Raw genomic sequence first — 19,140 nt, forward strand, 5'->3', positions numbered from 1 at the left:
TGTTTTTTTTTTTTTTTTTCCTTTCCTGGTTGGTTTTCTGGGGGAGGGGCCTGCCACGTGGGTTTTCAGTCATTGATGTTCCCTGAGTTAAGTCCTCCAGTCCCCCTCAAGGGGGTGGGCTCTGAGGAAACTGGTTTTTTCAGGCTTTTGTTCTCTGGAGGTTTTTATGTTTGTTCACCTTTTTTTTTTTTTTTTTTTTCCTCTCGCCTTGACCACTTTTGATGGTTTTTGTAGGTTTAGAGGAAAGCAAACTCCACCTGACCTCCCTCTCAGAGAGAATCCTCAGTCTGTTCTTCTGTGGGTGTTGCAGAGCCCATATAAATCCCCCCTTGGCCGATGGCAGAGCAGGTTCCGAGTCGTGGTCCCTGGGGACACAGGATCTTCTGCTTGTACCCAAAACCAAAGCAGTGGCAGCTGTTTGGGCAGCTCCAGACCACCAGAGAGGTTCCAAGCAGTGATCACACACTGAGATTTTCCCGCTGGCCTGGGCTGGGAGTGCCTGGTCTTTCTGGGTCTAAGAGTGCCCGGCTTGCACGCACCTCTCTCAGGAGAGGCTGTGGGTCATGCGCATGTCTCAGGCTCTGAGAAAGGGGCGCAGGTCCGAAAGCACCAGACTGGGCCTTCCCGCACCTCTCTCAGAGGAGAGTTTGGGGCACAGGTCTTAGGCTCTGAAACAATGGTGCGTGTCAAAAAGCGCCGGCTGGGCCTTTGTACCTCTCTCAGGGGAGGATGAGGGGTGTGTGCACCTCAGGCTCTGTAGCAGGGCTCACGCGTTCTGCCCTCTGGCGTGGCTCCCATCCCTCACAGGGGCCAGAACCCACACAATCTCAGTCAGGCGCCCTGGCAGCTCAGGGACCAAGACCTGGTTTCTCCACCACTCTCTCTGGCTCAGCACCAGGGGAGGCTGTCCTGGGACCGGGGACTTAAGCCCCTGTCCCTAGCTGCCCTGATTCCCACAATTCCACCACCCCCCCCCCAATGATCTTTTGCTCTTTTGGAGTGCTTTCAACCAGTCTCCAAGTTAAAGCTGGTTCCCAGATGCAGGGCACTCTCGCTCGTATTAGGGGTATTATTTTCCAACCGGTCACCTCTAGTGGCTCCCTCCCCCTTTTGTTTATCTTCCGATATCAGTCCGATGTTCCCACTCCACTTTACCTGCCCATTGGCATCTTCTGCCCCTGTAGAGATCCAGATGTGTGTAATTCTGATCTCAGGCTGATTTCATGGGTGATCGGAGTTCTTTGGTAGGTAATCAGGTCACTTTAGGGTACAGGTTGAAAAGGCACCTCCTCCTACTTCCCTGCCATCTTGTCCCTTGATTTAAGATTTTTTTTTTTTTTTAAGTGAGCAAAACCAGGGCATCTGGGTGGCTCAGTCACTTAAGGCAGCTACCTTTGGCAATCCCTCACCACTATCAAATGGGATTTATTCCAGAGATGCAAAGATGGTTTGATATTCACAAAACCAGTGTGCTATATCACAGTAACAAGATAAAGAATAAAATCCATACGATCATCTCAATAAATGAAGAAAAAACATTTCACAAACTAAAACATCCATTCATGATAAAAACTCAACAAAGAGGGTTTAGAGGAAATGAACCTCACATAATAAAGGTCATGTATGTCACAACTAACACAGCATACTAAATGGTAAAAAACAGAACTTTTCTTCTAGATCAAGTATGAGAGTATTGTCCACTGTGACTGCTTTTATTCAACATAGCACTGGAGTTCCTAACTACAACAATCCTTCAAACAAAAGAAATAAAATTCATCCAAATTGTTAAGGAAGCAGTTTACTTCTTTCTTAAACCTTTAACTTCCTTAATCTTCCAGTAAACTGTCATAATCTCCAGATAATACAATATTATATGAATATTATATAGAAAGCCCTAAGGACTACTCCCTCAAAAAACTTAGAATAAATTCGATATAGTTTCAGAATGCAAAATTAATATACAGAAATATGTTGCATTTCTACACAATAAAAATGAATTCAAAGAAAAAAGAAATTAGGAAATTAAGAAAGACCTTGAATAGTCAAAGCAATCTTGAGAAAGAAGAACAAAGCTTGAGGTAATACAATTCCAGATTATAGGATATACTATAAAGCTATAGTAATAAAAGCAATAAGGTACTAGCATAGACACATAGATCAGTAAAATGTAATCAAAAGCTGAGGGATAAACTCACAAGTACATGTCAACTGATCTACAAAAATGGAGGCAAGAATATACAATGGGACAAAAGTTTCTTCAATAACTGATATTGGGGAAGATGACAGCTGCATCCAAAAGAATGAAACTGGACTACTTTCTCATGCCATACAAAAAAATGAACATAAAAATGGATTAAAGATGTAAACATTAGAACTGAAACTATAAAATTCCCAAGAGAAAACATAGTAGTAATCTCTTTGGCATCACCCTTAGCAATATATTTATGGATATGTCTCCTTAACCAAGAAAAACAAAAGCAAAAATAAAGTATTAGAACTATACCATAATAAAAATATTTTGCAAAGCACAGGAAACCAACAATAAAACAAAAGGCAGCTTTGGGAATGAGAGAAGGTATTTTCAAATAATACATCTGGTAAGAGGTTAATATCCTAAATATATGATTAACTTATACAACAAAAAATTATATCAAGGAAAAAAAACTAACAAGAATGTGCAATCAACAGGCAGGGACATTTTTCTTAAGAAGACAGATAGCCTACAGACATATGAAAAGATGCTCAAAGTTACTAATCATCAGGAAAATGGAAATCAAAACTACAATGAGGTATCAATTCTTACCAGTCAGAATGGCTAGTATCAAAAAGACAATACAAGTGTTGGGGTAAATGTGAAGAAAATGGAGCCCTCATGAGCTATTAATGGGAATATAAATTGGTATAACCACTGTGGGAAACAGTGTGGATGTTTTCTCCAAAAAATAACTTATAAATACCACATGATCCAGTAATGCTATTACTAGTGTTTACACAACAAAAATGAAAACACTAATTCAAAAAGATATGTATGCCTGTATATTTATTGCAGCATTATTTACAATAGCCAAAATATGGAAGCAACCCAAGTGTCCATTGATAGATCAGTGGGTGAAGATGTGGTGTATAGAAATACAATGGTCATCGATAAAAAGACATTTTTGTCATTTGTCACAACATCTATGGATGTAAGGTATATTATGTTAAGTAGAATAATAATAAGAGAAAGACAAATGCCACATGATGTCACAGATATGTGGAATCTTTTAAAAATAAGATATCTAGGAATAAACTTCACCAAAGAGGCACAGGATCTGTAGTCTAGAAACTACAGAACACTTACGAAAGAAATGGAGGAAGAAACAAAGAGATGGAAAAACACTCCATGCTCATGGATTGGAAGAATAAACATTATTAAAAATCCTGTGCCCCCCAGAGAAATCTAGAACAATACAGTAAATCCCTATCAAAATACCATTGACATTTTTCATATAGCTGGAACAAGCAATCCTAAAATTTGTATGGAACCAGAAAAGATTGCAAATCACCAGAGGAATGCTGAAAAAGAAGACCACAGCTGGGGGCATCACAATGCCTGACGTTGAGCTATATTACAAAACTGTGATCATCAAGACAGTATGGTACTGGCACAAAAGCAGACAGATCAATGGAACAGAACAGAGAGTCCAGGAATTGACCCTCAGCTCAATGGTCAAGTAATCTTCAACAAAGCAGGGAAGAATTTCCAATGGGGAGGAAAATCTCTTCAACAAATGGTGCTGGGAAAATTGGACAGCCACATGCAGAACAATGAAACTGGATCATTCTCTTACACCGTACACAAAGATAAATTCAAAATGGATGAAAGATGTAAATATGATACAGGAATTCATTAAAATCCTAGGGGAAAACACAGACAGCAACCTCTTTGACCTTGGACAAATCAACTTCTTGCAAGATATGTCTCTAAAGGCAAGGGCCACAAAAGCAAAAATGAACTACTGGGACTTCATCAAGATAAAAAACTTCTGCACAGCCAAGGAAATGGTCAAGAAAACTAAAATGCAACCTATGGAATGGGAGAAGATATTTGCAAATGACATTACAGATAAAGGGCTGGTATCCAAGATCTATAAAGAATTTATTAAACTCAACACCCAAAAAACAAATAATCCAATAAAGAAATGGGCAGAAGACATGAACAGACTCTTCTCCAAAGAAGACATACAAATAGCCAACAGACACATGAAAAAATGCTCCACATCACTTGGTATCAGAGAAATACAAATCAAACCACAACAAGGTATCACCTTACACCAGTCAGAATGGGTAAAATTAATAGGACAGAGAAGAACAAATGTTGGCGAGGATGTGAAAAAGGGAGCCCTGTTTCACTATTGGTGGGATGCAAGCTGGTACAGCCACTAAAAAGAAAACCAGATTTCTTAGATACAGCAAACAAACCAGTGGTTGCCAGAGGAAAAATGAATGGGGTGACTGGTGAAATAGAATTAAGAGGTAAAACTTCCAGTTATAAGACACAGAGATGAAAAATACAATGTAAGTAATACAGTCAATATTTTAACAACTTGGGTCACAGGTGGTAACTTACCTTGGTGAACACTGAGTAATATAGAATCGTTGAATCAATATGTTGTACACCTGGAATATAAATCTATATGTTCATTATATTTCAATGTAAAGAGATACAAAGTGCTGAAAAAGAATATCCACAACCAAGAATCATCTATGCAGCAAAGTAATCATTCAAAATTGAAAAAGATACAGGAGTTCATCACCACTAAGCAAGACTTAAAAAAAAAAAAAGTTAAAAGGAATGTGTTAAGTAGAAAGAATAGGGCATAACTAGAAAGAAGAAAATTATGAAAGAAAATTTCACTGTTAAAAACAAACATATAGGAAAGATAGATTAATCACTATAAAGCCAGTATGGAAATTAAAACACAAAAGTAGTAAAGTCAAATACATCTACAATAATTTGTCAAGGATACATAAAATAAAAAGATATGAAATAGAACGTTTTATGTTTACACCAAAAATATGGAGGAGAGAGTAATTTTGGTACTTTTAGAATGTGTTTGAACTTAAGTGACCATCACCTAAATATAGACTGCTATATACATAAGATGTTATACATGAATCTAATGGTTACTATAGGTTTTTGATTTGTGGTTGATACACAAAAAATAAAGAGAAAGTCATCCAAACATAACAGTAAATAGACCCATCAAACCACAAGGAAAGAGAGCAAAAGAAAGGAACTGCAAAAACAAAACACAGAAAATAACATACAAAATGGTAATATACAATAATATAATAATAGCATACAAAATGGTTAATAATTACTTTAAATGTAAATGGACCAAATGACAAAAGACATTGGATGACTACATGAATTAAAAAAAAAAAAAAAGTGAACATCTATATGCAGCCTACAAAAGACTCACTTCAGACCTAAAGACATATACAGACTGCAAGTTAAGGGATAAAAAAAGACATTCCATGAAAATGAAACTTTAAAAAAGAAAGCTGGGGAAGTAATACTTTCATCAGAAAAAATAGACTTGAAAACAAACAGAGGTCATTACGTAATGATAAAGAAATCAATTCAACAAAAGGATATAAAATTTTAAATATGCACCCAATATATGAATACCTAAATACATAAAGCAAATATTAACAGACACAAATGGAGAAATGGTCAGTAAAACAATAATAGTGGGTAAACTTACACCACATTTATATCAATAGATAGAGCACCCTAACAAAAAATTGATAAGGAAACAGTGTCTTTGAACAACACATTAGAATGGATTTACTTCATAAGTAAGCACAGAATACTTCATCCAAAAACAGAATACATGTTCTTTTCAAGTGACAATATTCCCTAGGACACATCACATGTTGGTATACCAAATAATTCTTAAGTTTAAGAAGACTGTAATCATATCAAGCAACTTTTCTGAGCACAGTGGTATAAAAATACAAATTAATTAGAACAATTTTGGACAAAACACAAACACATGGAGGCTAAAGAACATGTTACCAACAAGCCTATGGGTCAACCAAGAAATCAAAGAGGAAATACAAAAATACAAAGACAAATGAAAATGGAAATATAACTGTTCAAAATCTTCGAAGTACAACAAAAGCAGTTTTATCAAAGACATTTTTTATAAAACGGGCCTACCTGAAAAGATGAGAAATCTCTAATAATCTAACCTATTCTATTGGAAATAGAAAATGGAGAAACAAAGCCTAAAGTTAGTAGAAGGAAGGATATAGTAAGAGCAGAGTAGAAATAAATGAAATAGAGATTAAAAGAGTAAAAAAAAAATGAAACCAACAGCTTGTTCTTTGGAAAAATAAAATTGATAAAGTTTTTGTCAGTCTCACCAAAAAATTTTTTAAAAGGGTTCAACTAAATAAAATTAGAAATAAAAGAAAAAAATAAAGGAATTGAGAAAGAGTGCCCAAGATGGTGACATAGAAGACTCCAAACATACATCTTCCTTGAATATACCAAATCACCAAGAGCAGTTACTCCTGAAAAATAACTGAGGTTTGAATAAACAACTTCTACACAATGAAGATAGAGGTGCCACATAGATAGTAGGAGAGATGGAAACACAGTAATGACTGTGAATCCCCACCCCAACATTTTGAACTACAATGGGGAGGGATAGTACTGTGTGACTGAGTAGATTTATCCACCTCAAGCCATAGGGAAAAAAGAAAATCTGACTTGAAAGGGCAACCAGAATATAAAATAATTTTAGCCCTCTGCCAAACAGTGGGGGTCCTGCTGGATGCCTTTCTGGTGTCAAAGGGGCTGGAAGCACTACAGTTTATGTTCCTATCCATTTGATAGCACACATGAGAGCAATGACTAAGTGACGTAACCTGCTTCTTCAGCAACTCTGGGCCCTTAACCCCTGCCAGGGCCAGGTGCTCTGAGCCATAGGGAAAAAAAAAAGAAAGAAAAGAAAACATTTTAAAAGATCAACTAGAGGGACACCTGGGTAGCTCAGTGTTAAGCATCTGCCTTTGGTTTAGGTCCTGATCTCAGGGTCCTGAAATCAAGTCTCACATCAGGCTCCTCTGCCAGCCACTCCCCCTGCTTATGCTTGCTCTCTGACAAATAAATAAATAAATAAATAAATAAACAAACAAACAACTAGAATATCAAGGAACCAGCCTTCCCCTATAGCTACAGCCATGTGTCCAAGGTGACACAGGCATAAAGCATCCTGGAATGTTGTGGTCCTGCACAGTTTCACCTCTGGATGACTTGCCAGGGCACCCTAGAATCTTCCAGCCACACTTGATTTATCTCCAGTTGTCTTCCAGGGCTTCCCTCTGTGAGGGCACCCTGAGACCTCCCAGCCAGTACCCCTTTTATCTCCAACCATCCTTCAGAACAACCACTGTATAGAACAGCCCAGGATGCCTCTAGCTCATACCCACTTTAGCTCCAGTCCTCCTGTCAGGTAACCCCAGAAAGCTCCAAGAAGCCCATGTTTATAACCACTTTAGCTGTCATGCTAAATAGCTGTGATACTAAAGGACCTAGTGAAAGGATTATATGTATCTAATCCATTCTTAATGTAGTGTATCACATCGATTGATTTGCAAATATTGAACCTCCCTGCAGCCCAGAAATAAATCCCTCTTGATGTGGTGAATGATTCTTTTTTTTTTTTTTTTGGTCTTGGAATTTATGTATGTATGTATGTATTTATTTATTTCCTGAATGATTCTTTTAATGTACTGTTGGATTTTATCTGCTAGTATTTTATTGAGAATTTTTGCTTCCATTTTCCTCAGAGATATTGGCTGTAGTTCTTTTTCTTGGTGCAGTCTTTGGTTTTGGTATCAGGGTAATTCTGGCCTCACACATTGAATCTGGAAGTTTTTTTTTCCATTTCTGTTTTTTAGAACACTTTGAGAAGAATAGGTATTAGCTCCACTTTAAATGTTTGATAGAATTCCCCCTGTGAAGCCATCTGGCCCTGGACTTTGTTTGTTGGAAGATGTTTTATCACTGATTCAATTTCTTTGCTGGTTATCAATTTGTTCAAGTTTTCTATTCCTTTTTGTCTCAGTTTTGGTAGTCTAATAAAAACTTGGAGAAATAAAGAGAAAGGAAGCCAAACATAAAAAAAAAAAAAGGAACAGGGGATAACTACAAAAACAACCAGAAAATATTAACAATATGGTTATAAGAACATACGAATCAATAATTAAATGTCTATGGTCTAAACGCTCCAGTTGAAAGACCTAAAAATGCTGAATGGATATAAAAACAGTACCCATCTATATGCTGCCTACAAGAGACTCACTTCAGATCTAGAAACACCTATACATTGAAAATGAGGGGATGGAAAAATATATGACATTCAAACAGAAGTAAAAAAAAAAATGGTGTAGCAATAATTACATCAGACAAGATAGACTTGACAACAAAGATTGTCACAAGTTACAAGGAGGGCATTACATAAAGATATTGATCAATCCAACATGAGGGTATAAGAATTGTAATTATCTGTGAACCCAAAGAAAATGTAGTTAAAGAAGTTCTATGAGAGAAATTTAAAGCATTACAGGCCTACTTCAAGAAATAAGAAAAAAACTCAATCTAATTTTACACCTAAAGAGACTAGAAAAAGAATGGTAAGGAAAGCCCAAATCTGGTAGAAAGAGGTTAATAATAAAGATCACAGTGGAAATAAACAGAGACCAAAAAAATTGAAAAGATAAATAAAATGGATAAACTTTTAACCAGACTCATAAGAAAAAAAAAAGAGGACCAAATAAATAAGACTAGAAATGAAAGAGTTAACAACCCATACCACAGAAATAAAAAGGATTATAAAATATGAAAATTTATAGAATAAACTAGATAAGCTAGAAGAAATATAAAATTCCTGAGTATACAATGTTCCACAATAAATTAAGAAATAGAAAATCTGAGCAGATTCCTGGCAACAAAATTGAATTAGTAACCAAAAGACTTTCAACAAAGTAAAGTCCAGGACCAGATAGATTCATAGGTGAATGTTATCAAATATCTCTTTTAAAAAGATTTAATACCTACTCTCCTAAAACATCCCAAAAAACAGAAGAGGAAGGAGAGCCTTCAAATTTACTCTTCAAGTCCAGCATTATCCTAGTTCTAAACCAGAAAATGTACAACTTGTAAAGGAAACTGTAGACCAATATCCTTAATGAATGTAAGTTCAAAAATCCTTTTGAAAAAATCAGCAAACTGATTTTAACAATACATTAAAAGAATCATTCAACATGATCAAGTGGGATTCATTATAGGGATACAAAGATGTTTCAATATCAGCAAATCAATCAACAAGACATACCATGTTAACAAGAGAAAGGGAAAAACATATTTCAACAAATGCAGAAAAAGCATTTGACAGAATTCAACATCTGTTTATGATAAAAATTCTCAACGGGGCGCCTAGGTGGCTCAGCGGGTTAAGCCTCTGCCTTTGGCTCAGGTCATGATCTCAGGGTCCTGGGATCGAGCCCCGCATCAGACTCTTTGCTCCGCAGGGAGCCTGCTTCCCCTCTCTCTCTGCCTACTTGTGATCTCTCTCTCTCTGTCAAATAAATAAACTTAAAAAAAATTCTCAACGAAGTGGGTTTAAGGATAATATACTTCAACACAGTAAAGATCATATATGAATATTCCACACCTAGCATCTTGCTCAATGGGGAAAAATTGAGAGCTTTCCTATAAGATATGAACAAATATGTCCACTCATCACAATTATTTGAAGCAGTACTGAAGTCCTAGCCACAAAATTTGATAAAAACAACTAAAATGCATCTAAATTGGTAAAGAAGTAGCAAAACTGCCACTATTTGCAGATGACATGATAATATAAGAGACTCTAAACACTCCACTAAAAAAAAAAAACCTATTAGAATAAACAAATTTAGTAAAAAAGATACAAAATTAATACAGAGAAATCTGTTACATTACTATATACTAATAACAAAGTAGCAAAAAGAGAAATTATGGAAACAATTCCATTTATTGTGCCAATAAGAATAAAATACCTAGGAATAAATTTAACCAAGGAAGTAAAAGACCTCTACTCTAAAAAATGAAAGACATTAATGGAATAAATTGAGGACACAAATGAATGGAAAAATGTACCATGCTCATAGATTGGAAAAATTAATAGTTAAAATATCCATACTACCTATAACAATTTACAGATTCAGTGCAAACCCTATCAAAATACCAATTGCATTTTCTTGAAACCAGACAAACCTTATAATTCGTAGGTAAGCACAAAAGACCCCAAATAGCCAAAACAACAACAACAACAAAACGCTCAAGAAAGAACAACAGACTCAGGTATCATAATCACAGACTACAATATATACTACAAAGCTATACTAATCCAAATGGCATGGTACTGGTAAAAAAATAAATAAATAAACATATAGATCAATAAAATAGGATAAAGATCCCCAAAACAAACCCATACTTCAATGATCAGTTAATCTGCAGGAAAGGAAGCAAAAATATACAACAGGGAAAAGATGGTCCTTCAACAAATGGTGTTGGAAAAACTGGACTACTTTCTCAATATACATAAAAACAAACTCAAAATGGAAAAGAAGTCAAAATGAATTAAAGACTAAAACTGGAACCCAAAACTATTAAATTTCTTAATGAAAACATGGGCATGAGTCTTTGGGAAATATATTTATAGATATATCTTCTCAGGTAAGGTAGCGGGGGTGGGCGTGGGGAAGCAAAATGAACTATTGGGACTACACACACACACACACACACACACACACACACAAGCTATTAAACAGCAAAAGAAAAGACAGCCTGAATGGGAGAAGATATTTGTAAATGTTATACCCTATAAGGGGCTGCTATCCAAAATATATAAAGAATGTATATAACTCAACATCAATGAAACAATCCAATGTAAAAATAGATAGAAGACTTAAGGACCTGAGTAGACATTTTTCCTAAAACATGCAATGACCAAGAGACATATGAAAAGATCTTTAGCATCACTAATCATCATAGAAATTCAATTAAAATCACAATGAGATACCACTTCTTACTAGTCAGAATGGCTAGTATCAAAAAGACCAGAAGTAACAGGTGTTGGCAAGAATGTGCAGTAAGGGAAACCCTCATGCACTGTTGGTGGGAATGTAAATTGGTACAACTAGTCTGGAAATGAGTATGGCCATTCCTCAAAAAATTTAAAATAGAAATACCATATGTTGCAGTAATAATGCGGCTACTGAATTTCAACCAAAGAAACTGAAAATATTAACTCAAGAAGATATATGCACCCCTATGTATATGACAGCATTATTTATAGTAGCAAAGATGTGGAAGCAACCTAAGTGTTCACCAACAAATGAATGGATAAAGCAGTGGTATGTATACATAGTGTAATATCACTCATCCATAAGTAAAAGGAGATCTTCCCATTTGCAACAACATGGATAAACCTAGAAGGTATTATGCTAAGTGAAATAGTCAAACAGAGAAAGAAAAATACCATACAAATTTCACTTGCATGTGGAATCTAAGAAACAAACAGAAACAGATTCAAATATGGAGAACAAACTGGTGTTTGCAAGAAGGGAAGACAGTGGGAGCATGGACAGCATTGGTTGTCCAAGGAGATGAAGAGTTAGAAGCTTATTAAGTATGTAAATTGGGCAGATGAAAAATAAAGCATAGGCAATATAGTCAATCATACTGTAATAATGTGTGATGACATATGGTACTTATAGTTACCATGGCTTAATGTATAGAATTGTAAAATTGTGATGTAACCCTTGAATAAATACAATACTGTGTGTCAACTATACTTCAAAAAAATTAATATTGTAGCAGGAACTATATACTTTCCACTTTTGGTCCTTCCTGATTTAATTCTGTCATCACTTACAGAATATTTTCTTTTGATGAGGAGTTTTGGAAAAGGAGTAGTACCTTTAACTAATTATGAGTGTTTAGTGAACTATTAATTACTAGTACAAGTAATGAGTCCCAGGAAATTTAGGACTTCTACTCAAAACATTTGTGATACTCCTAGCTAGTTGAAAGAAATCCTTATAGTGTTCTTGGAGAAACTTTCAGATCTTTTGCTTATATTTGCTATGTGAATTTCAAAAGCAATATATCCCTCTAAACCTCCATTTCTCATTTGTAAAATGGGAATAATTATGGCTATACTAGAAGTGCAACACAGGACAATTCATGCTTGCATCTAAGTACTCGTATCATAAGACAATGTGCTCACCCAGGAAGTGCAACACAGGACAATTCATGCTTGCATCTAAGTACTCCTATCATAAGACAATGTGCTCACCCAGGAAGAAGCCAGTCAATGCACAATGGTGCAAGATTTGGTGGATGTGGCTCAGTAGCCAACGGTGCAAGATTTGGTGGATGTGGCTCAGTAGCCAACGGTGCAAGATTTGGTGGATGTGGCTCAGTAGCCTGATTTTTTTTTGATATAGGCATAGTGAATCCATCTCTCTGAGTGATAGTTAACCAAATCCCATGTATTTTGTAAATAAGAAATGTTAGTGTATTGATTCCTAATGAGAAAAACTGTTGCAAGAACAGGAATACTTGCTGTGCGTTTTCTCCCTGAAGTTCAAGATGTAAAAAGAAAATTGGCTAAGGAGCTTAAGATTGAAATAAGGATAATTGAATGATATAAAAATTTAATGGCATAACTATAAGATGACTTGATATATCCATATCAAAATACGGATTGCTTTATCATTAGGACAGGAATGTTGCAGATACACTGTTCATAAATAAGGATGGCTTCATCAGTAGGGCAGAGGTATGGCTAAAGTTTTAGGTTATCCTCTCACAGGAATAATTAAGTCTGATGTGCCATAAGTATCTTCAGTTTCCAAATTTAATGGCTTCCCAGCCTCTTTACACTTGATTGTTTAGCTGGGATAAATCATTTATTCAAGTTTTAGTTCTATCTTCAATCCATTTCTTCTTTTTTACATGGTTCTACATATTTTACTCTAAAGTAATTTTGTTTTTTAAACACTTTTTATTTAAATTCAATTAATTAACATATAATGTATTATTGGTTTCAGAGGTATAGGCCTGTGATTCATCAGTCTTACATAATACCCAGTGTTCATTACATCACATGCCCTCCTTAAAGTCCATCACCCAGTTACCTCATCACTCCACTCCCCTCCCCTCCAGCAACCCTCAGTTTGTTTCCCAAGATAAAGAGTCTCCTATGGTTTTTCTCCCTTTCTGGTTTAATCTTTCATTTTTTTCCCCCTATCTTCCCCTGTGATCCTCTGCTTTGTTTTTTAAATTCTATATATCAGTGAGATCATATGATAATTGTCTTTCTCTGATTAACTTATTTTGCTTTGAATAGCACCCTCTACTTCCATACACATCATTGTAAATGGCAAGATTTCATTCTTTTTTAATGCCTGCACAATATTCCATTGTGGGGGTGTGTGTCTGTGTGTGTGTGTGTGTGTGTGTGTGTGTCTGTGTGTCTGTGTGCCTGTGTACACACTAATCTTTATCCATTCATCTGTTGATGGACATCTGGACTTTTCCCATAGTTTGGCTATTGTGGACATTGCTGCTATAAACATTTGGGTGTAGGTGCTCCTTTGGATCACTACATTTGTATCTTTGGGGTAAATACTGAGTAGTGCAATTGCTGGGTCATAGGGTAGCTCTATTTTCAACTTTTTGAGAAACCTCCACATTGATTTCCAGAGTGACTTCACCAGCTTGCATTCCCACCAACAGTGTAGGAGGGTTCCCTTTCTCCTCACCCTCACCTACATTTGTTTTTCCCGAGTTTTTAATTTTAGTGATCCTAACTGGTATGAGGTGGTATCTCATTGTGGTTTTGATTTGTATTTCCCTAATGCCAAGTGATGTGGAGCATTTTCTCATGTGCCTGTTGGCCATTTCTATGTTTTCTTTGCAGAAATGTGTGTTTATGTCTTCTGCCCATTTCTTAGTTGGATTATTTGATATTTGGGTGTTGAGTTTGATAAGTTCTTTATAGATTTTGATATTAACCCTTTATCTGAGCAAATATATGCAAACAAATTAGGCAATTTAGAAGAAATGGATGCAGCCCTAGAGATGTATAAACTACCAAAACTGAGCCAGGAAGAAATAGAAAACCTGAACATACCCATAATCAGCAAGGAAACTGAAATAGTAATCAAAAATCTCCCAAAAAACAAGAGCCCAGGGCTGGATGGCTTCCCAGAATTCCAGAGGAATTCTATGAAACATTTAAAAAAGAATTAATACCTATTTCTCTGAAGCTGTTTCAAAAAAATAGAAATGGAAAGAAAACTTCCAAACTCTTCTTATGAAGCCAGCATTACATTGGTCCCAAGCCAGAAAAAGACACCACCACAAAGTAGAATTAGAGACCAATAACCCTGTTGAACATGGATGGAAAAATTCTCACCAAAATACAGGCCAATGGATCCACCAGTATATTAAAAGGATTATCCACCAGGACCAAGTGGGATTTATTCCTGAGCAGCAAGTTTGGCTTGATATTCACAAATCAATGTGAGACACTACATAAATAAAGGACAAGAACCATATGATCCTCTCAATAGATGCAGAGAAAGGATTTGACAAAATACAAAATCCTTTCTTTTCTTTCTTTCTTTCTTTTTTTTTTTCAACACTCTTTCTTGATTAAAATTCACAGGGTAGGGATAGAGGGAACATATCCCAATATCATAAAAGCCAACTATGAAAAGCCTACAGCCCATATCATCCTTAGCGGGGAAAAACTGAGGGATTTTTCATAAGGTCAGAAACATAGATGCATAGATGTCCATTCTCACCACTGCTATGCAACATAGTTCTAGAAGTCCTAGCCTCAGCAATTGATAATAAATAGAAAATATTTCTGAATCAGCAAAAAAGAAGTCAAACTCTCACTCTGTGTAGATGACATGATACTTTATGCAGAAAACCCAAAGACTCCATCCCAAAATTGCTAGAACTCATGCAGAAATTCAGTAAAGTGGCAAGATATAAAATCAATGCACAGAAATCGGTTGTATTTCCATACACTAACAATGAGACAGAATAGAGAAGTTAATGAAGTAATCTCATTTACAATTGCCTCCAAAACCATAAGATACCCAATAAACCTCACCAAAGAGGCAAGGATCTGAACTCTGAAAACTATAGAACACTCATGAAAGAAATTGAGGAAGACACAAGAAAAGGAAAAAAACATTCCATGTCCATGGGTTGAAAGAACAAATATTGTTAAAATGTCTATGTTACCTAGAACAATCTACACATTCAGTGCAATCCCTATCAAAATACCATCAGCTTTCTTCACAGAGCTGGAACAAATAAACCTAAAATTTATACAGAACAAGAAAGGACCCAAATAGCAAAAGGAATGTTCAAAAAGAAAACCAAAACTGGTGACATCACAATTCCAAACTTCAAGCTCTATTACAAAGCTGTAATCATCAAGACAGCATGGTACAGGCACAAAAACAGACACATAGGTCAATGGAACAGACTTGAGAGACCAGAAATGGACCCTCACTCAACCCTATGGTCAACTAATCTTAAACAAAGCAGGAAAGAATATCCAATGGAACAAAGACAGTCTCTTCAGTAAATGGTGCTGGGAAAATTGGACAGCCACATGCAGAAGAATGAAACTGGACCATTCTCTTAAACCATACACAAAAATAGACTCAAAATGGATTAAAGATCTAAATGTGAGACAGGAATCCATTAAAATCCTAGCGAACACAGGCAGCAACCTCTTTGACCTCAACTACAACAACTTCTGGCTAGACACACCTCCAAAAGCAAGGGGGAAAAAAGCAAAATTGAACTCTTGGGACTTCATCAAGATAAAAACTTTTGCACAGCAAACAAAAAAGTTGAAAAAACCTAAGACAAGTGGTGAAATGGAAGAAGATATTTGCAAATGACATATTAGATAAAGGGTTAGTATCCAAAATCTATAAAGTAGTTTTAAAATTTAGACCTCAAAAGTTATTGAATTTCTCTTTTTTCTAAATTCTTGGTTCCATTTATGATAATACCTGCCTCATGATGTTATTATGAAAGCTAATTTATATAGTGCAACAGAAAGTAATTAGTATTAATATAGTAATTAGTATTAGTAAAGTATATATAAGTATATGTTATATAAGTATAAAGTATAGTATTAGTATTAATAAAGTAACTAGTATTAGACATTCAATAAATGATGTTTGTTCCTTCAAGATGAATATCTTCTCTGATATCTTTCATTTTTTTTTTTTTTTGTCTGGTTATGAGTACTATAGCATACCAAATTTTCTGGATCACCTTATTCAAATTTCATGGAATTATTGCCATTTTTAAATTGTCATTCTCATTTTCTGCTAAGATAACAGACCATGATAAAAATTCCATATTTGGGCATCTAAACTTCAACTTCTAGATGCTCATGCATCGCTGTTAAGAAAACATTTTTCACACTGTGGTGTCTGATTTTTTGTTAGAGAAAATAAGCTCTATAAATAAGCTATAATCATAGAGGAAATAAACTAAATAAACTACTAAAATAAACTACAACACAACACTTATGAAAATGGAGGTTCTTACAGCTAGGATAAATGAGGCAAAAGAGAAAATTAGTGATATAGAAGACCAAAAGATGGAGAATAAAGAAGTTGAGCAAGACAAGAAGAGAGACAAACAACTACTGGACCATGAGGAGAGGATTTGAGAGATAAGTAATACCATAAGACAAAACAATATTAGACTAATTGGGAGCCCAGAAGAAAAAGAAAGAAAGAGGGGCAGAAGGTATACTGGAGCAAATTATAGTAGAGAATTTCCCACAGATGGCAAAGGTAATAATTATCAAAATCCAGGAAGCATGGAGAACTCCCTCAAAATAAATATAAATAGCTCCACACCCCATCGTCTAATAGTAAAGCTTACAAGTCTTAGTGACAAAGATAAAATCCTGAAAGCAGCTCAGGACAAGAGGTCTTTAACACACAACAGTAGAAATATTAGATTGGCAGCAGACCTATCCACAGAGACCTGGCAGGCCAGAAAGGACTGGCATGATATAGTCAGAGCACTAAATAAGAAAAATATGCAGCCAAGAATGCTATATCCGCCTAGGCTGTCATTGAAAATAGAGGGAGAGAGAAAAAGCTTCCAGGACAAACAAAAACTTAAAAAAAAATTTTTTTTTTTTGCAAACACCAAACGAGTCCTACAGGAAATATTGAAAGGGGTCCTCTAAGCAAAAGAGAGAGCCTGAAAGTAATAGAACAGAAAGGGACTAAGACAATATACAGTAACAGTCACCTTACAGGCAATACAATGGCACTAAATTCTTATCCTTCAATAGTTACCCTGAATGTAAATGGGCTAAATGCCCCCCAAAAAACACACAGGGTATCAGAACAGAAACTCATTTTAGACTCAAAGACACCTCCAGATTTAAAGTGAGAGGGGGAAAACAATTTACCATGCTAATAGACATCAAAAGAAAGCTGAGGTGGCAATCCTTATATCAGACCAATTAGGTTTTAAGCCAAAGACTATAATGAGAGATGAGGAAGGACACTATATCATACTTAAAGGGTCTGTCCAACAAGAAGATCTAACAATTTAAAATATCTATGTCCCTAACATGGGAGCAGCCAATTACATAAACCAATTAATAACAAAATCAAAGAAGCACATCAATAATAATACAATGATAGTAGGGGACTTTAATGCCTCCCTCACTGAAATGGACAGATCATCCAAGCAAAGATCAACAAGGAAATAAAGGCTTTAAATGACACACTGGACCAGATGGACATCATAGATATATTCAGAACATTCCATCCCAAAGCAACAGAATACACATTCTTCTCTAGTGCACATGGAACATTCTCCAGAATAGTTCACATCCTGGGTCACAAATCACATCTCAACTGGTACCAAAAGATTGAGATCATTCCCTGCATATTGTCAGACCATAATGCTCTGAAACTAGAACTCAATCACAAGAGGAAAGTTGGAAAGAACTCAAATGCAGGGAGGCTAAAGAGCATCCTATTAAAGAATGAATGGGTCAACCAGGAAATTAAAGAAGAATTTAAAAAACTCATAAAAACAAATGAAAATGAAAACACAACTCTTCAAAATCTTTGGGACACAGGAAAGGCAGTCCCGAGAAGAAAGTATATAGCAATACAAGCCTTTCTCAAGAAACAAGAAAGGTCTCATGTACACAGTCTAACCCCACACTAAAAGGAGCTGAGGAAAGAACCCCAAAGAAAGCCTAAACCCAGCAGGAGAAGAGAAATCATAAAGATCAGACAGAAATTAGTGAAATAGAAACCAAAAGAACAGTAGAACAAATCAACGATACCAGGAGCTGGTTCTTTGAAAGAATTAATAAGATTGATAAGCCCCTGGCCACACTCACCAAAAAGAAAAGAGAAAGGACCCAAATTAATAAAATCATGAATGAAAGCAGAGAGATCACAACCAACACCAAAGAAATACAAACAATTATAAGAATATATTATCAGCAACTATATACCAGCAAATTTGAAAACCTGGAAGAAATGGGTGCATTCCTAGAGACATATAAACTACCACAACTGGACCAGGAAGAAATCGAAAACCTGAACAGACCCATAACCAGTAAGGAGATTGAAGCAGTCATCAAAAATCTCCCATCAAACAAGAGCCCAGGGCCAGATAGCTTCCCAGGGGAATTCTACCAAGCATTTAAAGAAGAATTAATACCTATTCTCCTGAAACTGTTCCAAAAAATAGAAATGGAAGGAAAACTTCCAAACTCATTTTATGAAGTCACCATCACCTTGATCCCAAAACCAGACAAAGACCCCCTCACAAAGGAAAATTACAGACCAATATCCTTGATGAACATGGATGCAAAAATTCTCACCAAGATACTAGCCAATAGGATCCAACAGTACATTAAAAGGATTATCACCACGACCAAGTGGGATTTATTCCTGGGATGCAAGGTTGGTTCAACATCTGCAAATCAATCAATGTGA

Source organism: Lontra canadensis, unplaced genomic scaffold (assembly GCF_010015895.1).
Source record: "Lontra canadensis isolate GAN:19392208 unplaced genomic scaffold, GSC_riverotter_1.0 scaffold11, whole genome shotgun sequence".
Lineage (NCBI taxonomy): Eukaryota > Metazoa > Chordata > Mammalia > Carnivora > Mustelidae > Lontra > Lontra canadensis.